The 15,716-nt window shown below is 36.0% G+C and overlaps 1 long non-coding RNA gene across 1 annotated transcript; it reads right to left on the bottom strand.

The window, feature by feature from the left end:
• Nucleotides 1-12,445: 12,445 nt before the first annotated feature.
• On the bottom strand, nt 12,446-14,762 carry LOC139132519 (uncharacterized). The gene is made up of 3 exons (XR_011552336.1): nt 14,687-14,762; nt 14,192-14,373; nt 12,446-12,512 (listed from the first exon to the last, which is right to left on the bottom strand). It is a non-coding gene; the product is annotated as an uncharacterized lncRNA (long non-coding RNA).
• Nucleotides 14,763-15,716: the final 954 nt, after the last annotated feature.

A 15,716-nucleotide genomic window follows, 5' to 3' on the forward strand; every position in this document is an offset into this window, starting at 1 on the left:
TGCTGCTATAGCTGCACAGACTAAATAAAAACGCGTTCGATCGCAACGAAAATCTGACCTGGGCTGCAAAATTTTACACGAGGAACTTTTGCAAATCAGTTATTTTTCGAAAATACACCGACTTGAACAAGTCTCTGGTTTACCTTCGTCCTGTGACACCCTAATGGCTCAAACGGAGATTTAGGAGTGGGAAGGCAATCTTCCCGAGTTACAGGATTTGATTGTCGTGCATGGAAATCTTACTGCGTGGTGGGGATAAAGTTACTGGCGATTTTCTCGTCACTCAGAGAGGTGGCGAAAAGTTTCGTTTCAGCTAGCTGTGGGTCCATAGCTGTGGTGTTTTCGGACGGGATTTCTGACTTTTACGTGCTGGTTTAGACTTTTACGTTTTTAACCCCGCCACCACAGCGGGGTTAATAACGTAAAAGCCAAAACGTTAACCAGCGTGTAAAAGTAAGAAATCCCGTCCGAAAACACCACAGCTAGTGAGTTAGCTTGTGCCGGGTGAAACTCCCCTGTATAACGTTCACCGCATTCAACGCGTTCACATATCATACTCACACGTTTCACAGGGAAACAGAACTCAAATCATCGCATTCCAAGCGTTCACCCAACTCACACGTTAATTCACAAATCACGCACTTGAACCAAGTCTAGTAAACCAGTAAATAAATCCAGAGAATCAGACGTGCTGGCGTCAGGATCTTTGTTTTTACATTTTGAATGCATTAGTGATTTCAGCAGTAATTCCTGCGGATCAAGTAGGTCAACGTCAAACGTACCTACACAACTGGTGTCCGTGGGCCCGAGTGTAAGCCGTTCCCGATCCCATTAACTTGAAGTACAGCATGGCAACTATGGGGTGAGAACACCGCCAAAATTATCTTGAAAACTTTATTTAAACTTATCTCATTATTATTATTCCATTGTTTGGTGATTTAATGATAATTATATCAGTATTTGGCCATTATTTTGCAATTATTTGATCATTATATGGATATTATTTGGACATGATTATGAACTTATTTGGTAATTCGGTTGTTTTGACATTATTCAGCATTGATGTCTTGATTTGGAACTTATTTCATCATTATTATGCCATTATTTGGTGATTTGGTCATTTTTATGTCATTATTTGGTCTTTATTATGCGATATTTGGTCATGATTATGACATTGTCTTGATATTATCTTGATATTGTCTTGACATTATTATGTTAATTCGGTTCTTTTGCCATTATTCGGCATTGATGTCTTGATTTAGAACTTATCTTATCATTATTATTCCATTATTTGGTGATTTGGTCATTTTTATGTCATTATTTGGTCTTTCTTATGCGATTATTTGGTCATGATTACGACATTGTCTTGACATTCTCTTGATATTGTCTTGACATTATTATGTTAATTTGGTTCTTTTGCCATTATTCGGCATTGATGTCTTGATTAGAACTTATGTTATCATTATTATTCCATTATTTGGTGATTTGGTCATTTTTATGTCATTATTTGGTCTTTCTTATGCGATTATTTGGTCATGATTACGACATTGTCTTGACATTGTCTTGGCTTTCAATTATCTGACCTCCTTTATTATCTGAACTCATTATTTGACCTGCATTTGAACCCTACCCAGAAATCATTTCACATTCACAATGGCGCAGATGATACGGTCTGTTCCCTCGCATAGAGATAGAAAAACGGGCTTTGCGTAAGTTTTAAAGCGCAGCTCAGCACATCGCGTATCTAGAATAGTTGGGCGTGCTCGAAAACTGAGATCGACCACAATTTTGGATTAAAAATCGATTATTTTCGGCGGCGGAACTGGGCTGTGTTGGGTAGCCTTTGGTGGCCTGTAGTATTAGCTATTACACCTAGCCGAGCGTACAGCCTACAGGTCTGTGTACCGTGTGTTCTCGGCGTTATATGGTACAGGCCCACGGCACGTTTCGTAGATCGTCGTCGGATGGGAAGTGACTAAGACCGAGGTTCGGTCTTCGGCCTCACAGTGTCAGTCACTTCCCATCCGACGACGATCTACGAAACGTTCCGTGGGCCTGCTATGTTATATGGTGGAGGCCGTATAACACCGGAAACACGTACGCATGGCTAGGTTACACCTAGCCCTGCGTACGATGCTGTGTGTTCCGCTACAGCTAACCGCCCCGCTCACCACAGGGGCGGTTAGCTGTAGCGGAACACACAGCATCGTACGCAGGGCTAGGTGTAACCCAGCCTGCCACACAGAGATCAGTAAAGGTATCGATACCGTGGACGAAAACGACAATCGCCGCGCTGTCTTAAAAAAATCGCAACACATAGAAGACTTGGGGACTAACAGTTACCATGGATTTTGAATTCTGGCATATGAGAACAATCAAATATTAGAGAAAAAAGATGGTGTCACCATACTTGATGTTATGCAAGTGTACGATGAAAAGTCAGGTTTTTCTAAAATCACTTAAAATCAATATATAAAACCATTCATTCAAGTTCATGCAGTAAATTAAATTTTCACATCTCATTGTACCAATAACACAAAGTTAAACTCTGAACAGTAAGACTCTAATTTAAATGGAAAAATGTGTGACTAAATGGAAACTTTTATTTGTTATTAAATTTGCCATTATTAGACCCAAAATTTCTCAGATTAAAACATTAATTTCATGGAATATTTTAACCTTCCAGTATTGTCAATTTTGTAAAACATTTTATAAGTGGCATCTAAGTTGTACATGTCTTGCTTGTACTTTTGAAAAAAAAATTTCGGTAGGTCACTGTGCTCATTTTTTCACAATTGGTTAAACGTAGCTAGGGATACACAATTTTCATACTCTCTCATGATTGTCATTTTGTGTGCTCTTCAGCTGGTGCCATTGGTCAGAGTTGGATAAACTCAAGTCGGCTTAGACTGAGAAATCCAAAAAGTTCACTGATGCATTTAAAAATGAATCAATTTTAGAACTTGCCCTAGGTATATGGCTCCACAACCTGCTGATAAGAGGTAGTGTTAAAGATTTGCGTGCAGAACGACACATTACATGTTTTTTTTACTCTGTGTGCATTCCTAATAAATATGCGGCTATATGGTAATTTTGAAAATTTTTGCGGGTATTGAGGGGGGAACTTGAAAATTTTTGAGGGTATTGAGGGGGGGGGGGATCTGAAAAAAAATAAGATTTCAATCGTGATTCCTCCAGCCCCCTCACCATTTTTTTTGAACGCAGCCTTAAATATGTTTGACCTTGACAAAGCGATTACATTGTCGTATTTATTTGCCAAATATAGACCACACTGCATTTGATTGTATTATTAGAATCAAAATCATCTCAACATACTCGTGCCATTATTGAAGCTTTCTTATCCAGATGAGTCCAGATGGGAATTATGAAAAAATGAGAAAGCAATACTTTTATCTTTTATCTTATTTTACGGCCAGTTAGAGTTGCACCTGTAAGCTACAGACTGAAAAGCCGGTACTAATAAGTATCAAGGAAATATTCGTTCAACGAAGATGTTTTATCGTTGGTATGCCACATAATATTTTTGGTTGGTCGGGAACTATTCTCGAGCATGGTTTTTTTTTATTGTAAACTCATAGGGGCACGGTCGCTAACCTAACGACTTTTTATTGCTTTGTTGGTATGAAACCGCAATGAATCAAAATACTTCTTTAAGGCAGAAAAGTCATAATGTGGTAAGCGGGGCGATAAGCTGTAGCGGAACACACAGCATCGTACGCAGGGCTAGGCTAGGTGTAATAGCTAATACTACAGGCCACCATCGGCTACCCAACACAGCCAAGTTCCGCCGCCGAAAATAATCGATTTTTTATCCAAAATTGTGGTCGATCTCAGTTTTCGAGCACGCCCAACTATTCTAGATACGTGATGTGCTGAGCTGCGCTTTAAAACTTACGCAAAGCCCGCTTTTCTATCCCTATGCGAGGGAACAGACCGTATCAACTGCGCCATTGTGAATGTGCAATGATTTCTGGGTAGGGTTCAAATGCAGGTCAAATAATGAGTTCAGATAATAAAGGAGGTCAATAATTGAAAGCCAAGACAATGTCAAGACAATGTCGTAATCATGACCAAATAATCGCATAAGAAAGACCAAATAATAACATAAAAATGACCAAATCACCAAATAATGGAATAATAATGATAAGATAAGTTCTAAATCAAGACATCAATGCGAATAATGGCAAAAGAACCGAATTAACATAATAATGTCAAGACAATATCAAGAGAATGTCAAGACAATGTCGTAATCATGACCAAATAATCGCATAAGAAAGACCAATAATGACATAAAAATGACCAAATCACCAAATAATGGAATAATAATGATAAGATAAGTTCTAAATCAAGACATCAATGCCGAATAATGGCAAAAGAACCGAATTAACATAATAATGTCAAGACAATATCAAGAGAATGTCAAGACAATGTCGTAATCATGACCAAATAATTGCATAAGAAAGACCAAATAATGACATAAAAATGACCAAATCACCAAATAATGGAATAATAATGATAAGATAAGTTCTAAATCAAGACATCAATGCCGAATAATGGCAAAAGAACCGAATTAACATAATAATGTCAAGACAATATCAAGAGAATGTCAAGACAATGTCGTAATCATGACCAATAATTGCATAAGAAAGACCAAATAATGACATAAAAATGACCAAATCACCAAATGATGGAATAATAATGATAAGATAAGTTCTAAATCAAGACATCAATGCCGAATAATGGCAAAAGAACCGAATTAACATAATAATGTCAAGACAATATCAAGAGAATGTCAAGACAATGTCGTAATCATGACCAAATAATTGCATAAGAAAGACCAAATAATGACATAAAAATGACCAAATCACCAAATAATGGAATAATAATGATAAGATAAGTTCTAAATCAAGACATCAATGCCGAATAATGGCAAAAGAACCAAATTAACATAATAATGTCAAGACAATATCAAGATAATATCAAGACAATGTCGTAATCATGACCAAATAATCGCATAAGAAAGACCAAATAATGACATAAAAATGACCAAATCACCAAATAATGGAATAATAATGATAAGATAAGTTCTAAATCAAGACATCAATGCCGAATAATGGCAAAAGAACCGAATTAACATAATAATGTCAAGACAATATCAAGATAATATCAAGACAATGTCGTAATCATGACCAAATAATCGCATAAGAAAGACCAAATAATGACATAAAAATGACCAAATCACCAAATAATGGCATAATAATGATGAAATAAGTTCCAAAAGACATCAATGCTGAATAATGTCAAAACAACCGAATTACCAAATAAGTTCATAATCATGTCAAAATAATATCCATATAATGATCAAATAATTGCAAAATAATGGCCAAATACTGATATAATTATCATTAAATCACCAAACAATGGAATAATAATAATGAGATAAGTTTAAATAAAGTTTTCAAGATAATTTTGGCGGTGTTCTCACCCCATACGCAACGTCACCTTTACATTAAAACTAGTTGACTTGTTCGCCGATAAAGGACAAAGCAAACTGACCGAAATATGAATGCATTAGTTTTAAACTTTTGTAATGAATAGTTGGTGGGAAAATGCTCGACGTTTCGGGCTTTTTGACGCGGTGACAGTCGTTTCGGGCCCTGGCGCTGGCTCGGGCGAAGCATCGACTACCGATGCCGGGTCCAGCTAATGCACCGGGCCTAAATTACCACAGTTTTACTCTGACCTAATGCATCACCACTTGAAACGTAAAAGCACTCTCATACTCAAGCAACAGAAAAAAAGAGTTTGAACAAATAGCACTCCAGATTCAAACGAACAGTGGACGTACATCACAATCAAAACAGATACACATGTGCGTAAGTTGGATATAAATATGACTCTCTCCGTCTCCGTTGTTACAGTGATCACGTTTAAAATCCCGCTCTCGCGTGGCTAGTGATATCATCACTCTTTGTGCTCCATACCACGTGATCGCCTAACATTTTGTAAACACAAGCGCCGCGAACTTCGGTTTTATTACCGTTCGTTATTCACAATCGGGTTTTAGTTTCGACTTATTTCCTTGTCAATCGACAATTAGGAAGGGATAGATATAATCTAGCTGGGTTTTTATCATGTGGTCGGGCGGAAAAATGGTCAAAAGTTACCGCTACTATCCCTTTAAGCTTAAAAATAGTGTCAACCTCTTCAGTTGAAGAGAACAAGTAAAAGTCTTAACGTATTTACCATTGGTTTATATTGTTTTAGTGAAGAAATCATATCAGCTCACGTGTATTAATGGCTTTGAATTTTGCTAAATCACCACTGAGGGCGCTATTTCACCTCTTGCTCAAACGTTCTGAGAACTTGCATACATAGAATTTTAACCAGTGTAAAAGCTTAGCCTGATCATTCTCCTGCAAATGGGATTTGGGCCACAGAATATTCTGAAAGAGGAAAATTAAAATTTAGCTAAACACTACCATAGTTGCATATCATTTCAGTTTACTTCTCAAATGCAAGAATTTTTCAGAGGTTCGACAATTGATCCTCCATCATACACACCTACACTTTCATGATGACATAAAAAAAATTTTCTTAGGTTCAACAAATGATACTGCATTATACACACCTAGTCTTTGATGATGATATAACCACGTTTCCTAAAGTAATGTGTTTTTTCTCTATAGAAATTTTCTTCAAATGCAGTATAACACAAAAATGCAGTATCAAAACTATCTTTGCTATTGTAAAGAATCATTTCAATTCAAATTTATTTCTTCGCACAGGTTAAGAATAATTTTGTTATGAGGAAAATATTGTTTTAAGACATGTTTGCAAATATAATTATCAAAGCAAAAAAATCTTAACACTGCTAATGCCATTTCTTTGCATGTCCAAATGCAAAAGCAGCCATCAGTTTTACATTTTATAATTGTTTATTTTCACGTCGTAGCAGAAGACTAAAACCATATATGAACTGAATGTGCTCACGTGTTTTAAAACAGTTCATTAATAAAAATATTCTTCAAAGAGCAATCAAATATTTGTTATAAATCAGAGGGAAACTCCATAAGTTATATGTACGTACTGGGCTACACATATACTATGTCGTCGATAAAACCTTCAATATAATGTTGTTTTGAAATGCTCATAAACATTATTGACTTTGTGATCATTATCTCCTAACGTTGTATGCAAATATTACGATCTTTTTCATTGAGTAAACCATGAATATCATCCAGGAGAATGTTTAGGAAAGCATACGCAGAAGGAAATATTGATTCACTCTGAGGCAGCAGAACAACCTACTCAGGAAGGACTTATTCGGTATAGAGATGGATAACTGGTTGCATATTCAAGAAATTATATAATCTCTCGAGATCAAGGACCACACAGATAATGAGTAAATATATTACATACATTTAGGTCAATAATAGCATACAGGGAAAAGTACTTTGTGTGGATAATTATTATATCAGAAACCTTATCACAAATAATCAGTAATGCCCAAACGGCGACCTTGAATGATGTTCAATGATAGAAGGACATATTAGACCTCGAGTAATCATTTGAGTTTACTTACCTACTGTCAAGTAAAGTTTGCCTTTTTCTCTGTTATTCAAAAGATTAGTATTCCGCCAGCTCAGCAAAGGAGGAATAATGACGTGGCGATTACTGCAGACCTCGACTGCATCCAAGTGTAATATCACGTTGACAGCCGAAGATTAAAACTGTATAACATGTGAGATGGGTGTTTAGGCGTTATTGGCTGCAGTATTGCCTATTGCAAACAAAATTTTCTTAACAAACCCGCCCTCGCGGAAACGTCAATTATCGGGTACAATGTAGGCAGGCCAGGATTGGTTCTTAATGTGGCTGTCTGATAATGCCAGACTGCCAATTAACGCCATTTTTCATCGCCAGATCGACCAATCGGGCGTGTATGTTTTTCTGTATACAATACTCAGTTGATGCAATGCGTTGCGTGCAGGCATTTATTCGGGAACTACAAGAAAGACTTATTGGTTGCTACAGTAATATTTTACAAAGAGGACATTCATAGGTCAGAAACTTACGTTATTATATGACACGATATTCTGACAGGCTATATTTGTGCAAATGTATGCCACTAGCAGACACCAATAGGTTCTCATAGCGTAATGATTGATAAAATGAGATATGGAATCTCTGACCGGGCAAAATTTTGAAAGTAACTTTTGAAATACGTTCACGCACCTGGACGAGGATTTATCATAATTTGCCTAGCAGCAAGTAACATTGATTCAGCTTAATACAAGGAAATATGTCATGTAGCTTCTTTTGTTTATAAATACCATGGTAACCCGAGGAAAATATTCAATGTAAGCGATCATTCTTTAGCTATTTATCGTTCATGTCAGTGCTGTTCATAAAACAAAAGCTGGAATTTTATCGTTATGTGTGTGTGTTTGTGTACAATGTCCTAGTGTAGCATATTTTTCAAAACATTGCAACCATGGCAACCTTTACGCTGACGAGTCAAATATGTCATCAGGCACGAATAATGTGTTAAACACAGACATGAATTTCGTTTTCTTTCTTTGTGCAGTGTATAATAATCTATTTTGCACAATACTCCCCTGCGTTGGTCTCGCCAACTTTTGTACTCATGAGGATGGTAGACGCGTACGTTCACAGCTAAAAGCTTATGGGTGTACAAAACAGTCTGACCATGAAAAATAACTATTTCTGGTATCGTGGATGTTCCAAATTTAGTTTTGGTACTATCTACTTGATTGAGTAATTCCTAAAGGAGTAATAAGGAAGGCAAATCATTTAGAAAACAGCAGTGCGGAACATAAGGCCGTACGACAATCAGAAAAAAGAAAGGTCAACAGGGGACGGTGGGCGAGTCTACAGGCGAGTTGTCAAGAGCGTTCCAATGGTAGTAATTGAGAAAAACCACAACAAGCAACCTTCAGAGCGCGATTGCGTCATAATTTATATAATTCATTATGTGTAGACTTTTCTCTAGACGCAGCTTTCAGTCGATACACCATTTTACATTTTATATCAAAATGTCTCTGATGTGTTTTCGTTTAATCGTGTACATAATGACTATGATAGTTGATACAAGTTTAGTTTATTGTAACCTTTATCATCGGTGCATTGGGTTTCAACGGCAGACGTTACGGTCAACAGAGGGTCAATGTAACTCTGAGGGCGCACTAATCAGTGCGGAGTAATTAAATGCTGTGACAGCCCAGAGTTTAGTCATGAATTATCATCATCACCATCGTCATCATTATCACCATCTTCGGCATAACTTTCGTCTTCGTTGCCGTCGTCCTCTATACAAATGGAATCACCAACACTGAATCCCATCATCCTACAACCATCATCCTCATTGTCATTATCAGTTTCATCATTACTTCGAAAGCAAACTGGCACTAATAACCCGAAAAAGACCCAAACACATCATTTTCATCATATGTTCCTTGTTTATTTCAATGAAAACTGAACAAGGCTGTAATCATCAACATCATTAACACCATCTCCATCATATCATCATCATCATCGCCGCCGTCGTCGTTGTCGCCGCCGTTATCAGTGGCATAATTGTATGAAGTATCACCATATTGATTATGAACTGCCAGATCCCGTTCGCCTTGATCAATGAATGTGAGAGTAAGTTGAATTTACAATCTAAAATTTCTCTGTAGAATTATCATATATTGCTGTCACTGTGATTCAAGCTGTTCATTTTACAAATATATGAACATCATTGTACCTTTTCTAAATTATAATTTTTTAGAAAGCTATTCATTTTTTCGATTCTCTTTGCGGTCAATTTGTTATGCCACCATATAAGAGAAATAAAACATTATTGCTTTGTATTTTATGGTCAGTCCATCGCATTACGCAATATTGAAAGGTAAAACTAACATGTCAATGTTTATATGAGCAACAACACCGCACTCCGATAGGACATAATTTCAAAAGCAAAAAAGCAGTAGTGAACTTTAAATGGCCAGGTGTTAGACTTGTAGCAAAGAGGGTGTTCTATGTTTGGATGTCTTTGCACTTAATGTTTGTCGACAATTGGCGATCAGAGGTAACGTCTACGAACAAGCTGCAGACTTACAAATTTCCGTTTTCAAAGACATGTAACATCTAATTATGAGTAAGAAACCTAACCATATAAAAACAAAGTGTCGAAACCATATCAACTACCGACGAACGTTGTGGAAGGCAGGCGTTTTTGCTTGCCAACGAGCTTTGATTTGTTTGCGTAGGTAGTGCATAGGCCGTTTCTCCTGGAAGTTCAACAGTCTAACTAAACACTCCGAAGTCTTAGAAGAGTATAAATTCCTCTGCTGTAAATGATGACGTATTTTTGCTATCAAACAATTGGCAATCAAACGTCGCTCAGCACAAAGTGCTTAAAAATTTGGGTTAATAATCATGTGCAAACAGATGGTCGCAGTTCGAAGAATAACATTTTTTTTGCATATTCGACTATATTATAAGTAGCTAGGTTGCAATTACATGGCAGCGTCAAAGCGTGAAGGTTGGAAAAAAAGAGCCCGGACTTTTTTCAGAAACTCAATCACATCAAATAGATCACATTTGCTTCTACAAGGTGAGGAAGTACACCAACCAAATGGCGACTGTTTTGTTGGTTTTTATGTGCGTTGCCATGTGGTACCAATCGAGTTGAAACGATACAGCGCGATGTATCAATTTTTTCATGTCAAAAGGTGATAGGCCAAAGGTCAATCTTATTATCTTAAGAGTGGTTCCTCCTTACGATCTCGGTCCACCAAAGCCGTTTGTTTGTAAAACAGTTTACCATTAAAGAAATATTAACTTTAAGTGTACACATAGCAATCTCGAATCTGGTGCCCCAAAATATAACTGTATGAACATCTCGAATACAAGTAATCATAATGATGAGAATTCACCTGATGAGCCTTTATTCATAGCCTATTCATCGGGAGAGAAGAGCAGCAAGTCACGATTTAGGAATATAATCCACTTCCCTTCAAATTCGAACTCGCACTGTACTTGAAATATACCTCAGGTACAAAGTTGATAAAGATGATCGTTGGAAGCACTCTGCTATTTTCCCAAATAGAAAGGATGTTTCAAAAAGCGGTAACAGTTTTTTGTCGTTTTTACTGCGACGTATCAACATACTGTTGGCCGGTATTAATAAAGTTCGGACGTTATGTACGCACACTCACATGCAATATACGTTTTAAAATTAAACAAATACGACGCAAATATCGCTCAAATTTGTTTCAGATAGACTTTTACATCGATTACCAAATAAAGAAATCAAAGGGCCGCGAGATCTGTCTACCAGTCGTCTTTAAAGTAAATTTTAAAATGTAGAAGTTTCGTTTATCCCTTTCCCGAAAGGTCGTGTATGCTACAATAAAACGTTAAACGCACAATGTTTAATACTTTGTACTAACAGTTATCAGAAAATATTTAGTGGATTACTATCAGTGGCAGTGGTAATAGTACTTCTACTCTTAGCTATACTAATAGACCACATACCACGCGCTGATTTCCTTTTCTAAACTGCCATATGCAAGTAAGCTAATGTATTATGTAAAACCGTTTCAATCCAAATTCATTTACGATCAAATGAAGCAGACTATGTAAACATTCGCCTTAAAGATGTTTCCGATGTTCATAAATGTCGTCATTTTGATTGTTGTATTTTTCCCATAACATCCACAACCACTTCCTAGGAAGGAAACAAAAACATTGCTCTTAAGACGACAAAATTGAAACATCAATAATGAACAAGATCTATGCTGTTTATAGAGAAATCATGTCCATTAAAATACTCAAGTATTGCATTGGTACGTGTGTATTTACAGCCTCCACCCATATACGAAAATATATTTCAAAATAGCAAGCATGAATTCACCTATGGAGCTATCAAAATATTGACGATCAATTGTCATAATAATATTCTCGCTTCTTTTCATTCGTGTTCTAAAAATGTCCTTTCGATAAGAAATTGAGTACGGAACAAAACGAAAACAAAACGAAAACAATGTGAGTTTAAAAATTTAAGTCTCCGTTTAAGTTCATACCGTTGAACACGTTAAAAACTATTCAAAGATAAACAGTGTAAATTCTACAGAGAGCACAAAAACAACATTCTTTCATCACTGAAAAGTTTTCTGAACACTCAAAACAGCTTGGCAAAACAAATCACGAGCAGTTAAGTTGATTACAATGCTTAAGCAGTCCAGATATATTGATATCATCAGCTCACTATTTTTATATCATTTGCTGAAATATGTAAAATCGCAACTCGAAAAAAAGATATTGTTAGGCGATTTATAACTATTACAACAAACAAAAAACTGAAGCCGCACACATAATATATGATACAAAAGGACAAGGACAGTAAATACTCGCCTGACTCCGAAGACTAAGGGTCTTTTTTCTCCGAACCTTCATTTTTTGAGCCTCCGGAATCATTCCTATCGGAAAAAATATTCTTTACCCTTGTAGTTTCAAGAACATTTCGTGACTATAGATATATTGTAATGAATTCCATTCAATTCACACCTATAAAATTTACGTGTTATTTATGCATATCATGATTTTACTACTTTATGCACTCGTATTCCGAACAAAAACTAATAAAGCCATAAATCAATAATTGTAATTATTTCCCGATAGTATATTCGTATCATGCTTGCTTGCTTTTTGGCAAAATATCTAAACAAAGTTTACAATGAGAATTATACGTTGAATTGCCGACAAAACGGCAGGTATATCAGGACAGTTGGCGACGAACGGTTTACCTTAAATCAAGTCCATTATCATCGCTTTCCTAAACATTGACTTTTTTATGAATTTTCTAATATGCGAAAATAATAAAGTTATTTAATGTTAGGCTCTCAGGTCTAGAAATCTTAAATATAACACGATCCACATTTAGTGAAAAGCATCATCAACAAGAAATGGGTGAAAAGTACAGTTACTGCTTTCCGCTAATGAACATTGTTTTTATTATTGTTAGAAGTTAATGATTCAAACATTTTTTCACAAAACATTTCATCGTTTGCAAGGTATAATGAAACAACACTTTTTACTTTGAATTAGTGCATTTTTTGTGCATTGTTGATTTTGATATTTAAAGCCACAGTTTGGAACACGTAATAAAGAAAAAGCCAATAATTGTTCTGTCTACAAAAATCCTTACACCGAATACATGGTCGCCAGTCTAGATTTTGCACGCCCTATTCCTAAAAAGCCTAAATTCGACGCTTAGACGCTGTCCCAACTGTCCGACACCAATAAAAACAAGTCCAAAGTAGATCTCTTCACAACAAGATCTTTCTGAGGTCTAATTGCAAAATGATTACTGACGCATTTTATGCCTCTACTGTTAATTTTAAGAAATATTAAACATCGACACAAAAAGTAATTTGTATATTGAAATTCGTCTCTGAATTTGAATCAATGGTCTTTTCTGCTTTGTATGTCTTTCTCAAATGTCATTGATCATTGAATTTCGGGGCGTGCTTTGAATATGTTTGAACATGGGCAACAAATGCCAAAACAACAAAATTATATAGAAGAAACAAAAGAGTGAAATAAGAGAACAAAGGAGATTAGTTAAAAATACTGATATTAAATTACTTGATATAGTGATTACAAAGACATCTGTATAGCGGTAGAGTTTAAAGCAATATATCATGGCGATGCGACAAAAATCAATTTTACGAAGATATCGATGAGGATGGGTTAATGTGCTATAACAAAGAAAAGAAAAACAAGGCCAAGTAAGATCTCTTCACAACAAGATCTTTCTGAGGTATAATTGCAAAATGATCACTGACGCATTTTATGCCTGTACTGTTAATTTTAAGAAATATTAAACATCGACACAAAAAGTAATTTTTATATTGAAATTCGTCTCTGAATTTGAATGAATCGTATTTCCTGCATTGTATGTCTTTCTAATATATCATTGATCATAGATTTAATTGAGTTGAGTTGCAATAATAAAGAAAAGCATTACCATAGTAAATTGATTACAGCATGAGGCACGTTAAATGGATATGGATGCATTGATCAACTTTGACAATTTGATATTGGAAAGGATCATAAGAAAATCAATGGGGGATTAGATAGTATTACAAACGCTTACCCTTTATTCTTTGGTATGATAACATGATGACCGATGTAACTGAAAAGAAGTGGCTCTCCTTTGTGATCCTTTACAACTGCTGCCGTATTGAAATTCTTTGTGTTTTTCCGTTTTTCTTCTGCTCTTTCTCCCTTATCAAAAACCACAGTGCGGTAGTCGCAGTAGACGATTATCCTGTCATACTGTAAAAGTTGATAAACTCGGGATGATGATTGTTCAGATTGAAATCTTTTGCGGCGATTTGGCTTTACTGAGAACTCAGACATATTTGCAGGTCTAGTACCTTGGCTAAGCTTACTTATTAGAAGACGTCCTCGACATAGTTTTTGTAAAATAACAGCGAGTATATTAAGTCATATCTTTTAAAATATATGTCATGCAAGACGTCTCATGCAATTTATGAGTTACTGAAAAAGAATATGAGTCAGTTTCTTCTAAATGATTGTGGTTATTAGACAAGATCGTCTGTCACATCTCTTTTTTGTTCAAACTTACCTCAATTTCCTTACTCGCGAGGAGAGAGTAACAATATCGCAAACAGTTCTTGTCTTCTTCCCTTTTCTCCTCCTCTCCTCCTCCTTCTTCTTCTTTTCCTTCTCCTCATTCTTCTCTTCCTTCTCCTTCTTCACCTTCTCCTCCTTCTCCTCCTTCTTTTCCTCCCCCTTGTTCTCCTCCTTGTCGGTCGTTTCCTTTCCCCCATAGCTTTCATCCACTTCTTTTATCACCTTGTTGATGTCATTGAATGAGATGCGGCCTCCACAATTTATTGGTTTGGCTAAATGATATGACATTGTGAATGTCCATATGTTAACGGTTAATGAAACCCCGACTGACGGAGAATAAACTACTTAATGGAAATTTTTGCCCTGATACGGTAGGGTGTGTAATTCATATGAATACTTTTGAGAGATACCCTAAGCTAATGAGTCAAGGAAAGTAGATTGACTACACGTTGTACAGTAGAGACTGTCTGGCGTTATTGTATTAATTATGATAAGTGGTAAAATGTACACACCATTACACCCGATTAGCTTGCCATATGGTATATTGCATGACAAAAATAGAAGCTTTATGATTTTAAAGTTTATATCGATGTCACTTTTCTCATAAACCTTGGTATTCATCGTATTTTTTTCTCATTTTGAAAAACCATGCCTAAGTATCGTGCTCAGACCACATTTTAAGTTCATATTTTTAATTCGAGGCCCTCTAGATATATAAAGATGATTATTTATAGTACTGTGTGTTTCAACTTATAGGATCCTCAATATCCATGAGATATATATGTAAGGAGATTAAGAGAGATATGTGACACATCAACGTCTTTTTTCTAACCTCATGGCTACACGCTGTAAGATCGACTTATCGCTAACATTTGAAATCCCAGAGAGAAGCTTGACCAACGTACATGGATCATCTATTTTGCATGCACCAGAGCCCATTCTGTATCGTTTCTTGTTGTTTAGCTGCAGCCTGGAAAAAGGTTATATTACATATTGAAATCATGCTGATTTCTGCATATTTT

The sequence above is a fragment of the Ptychodera flava genome, chromosome 5, assembly GCF_041260155.1.
Source record: "Ptychodera flava strain L36383 chromosome 5, AS_Pfla_20210202, whole genome shotgun sequence".
In the NCBI taxonomy this organism is placed as follows: Eukaryota; Metazoa; Hemichordata; class Enteropneusta; family Ptychoderidae; genus Ptychodera; species Ptychodera flava.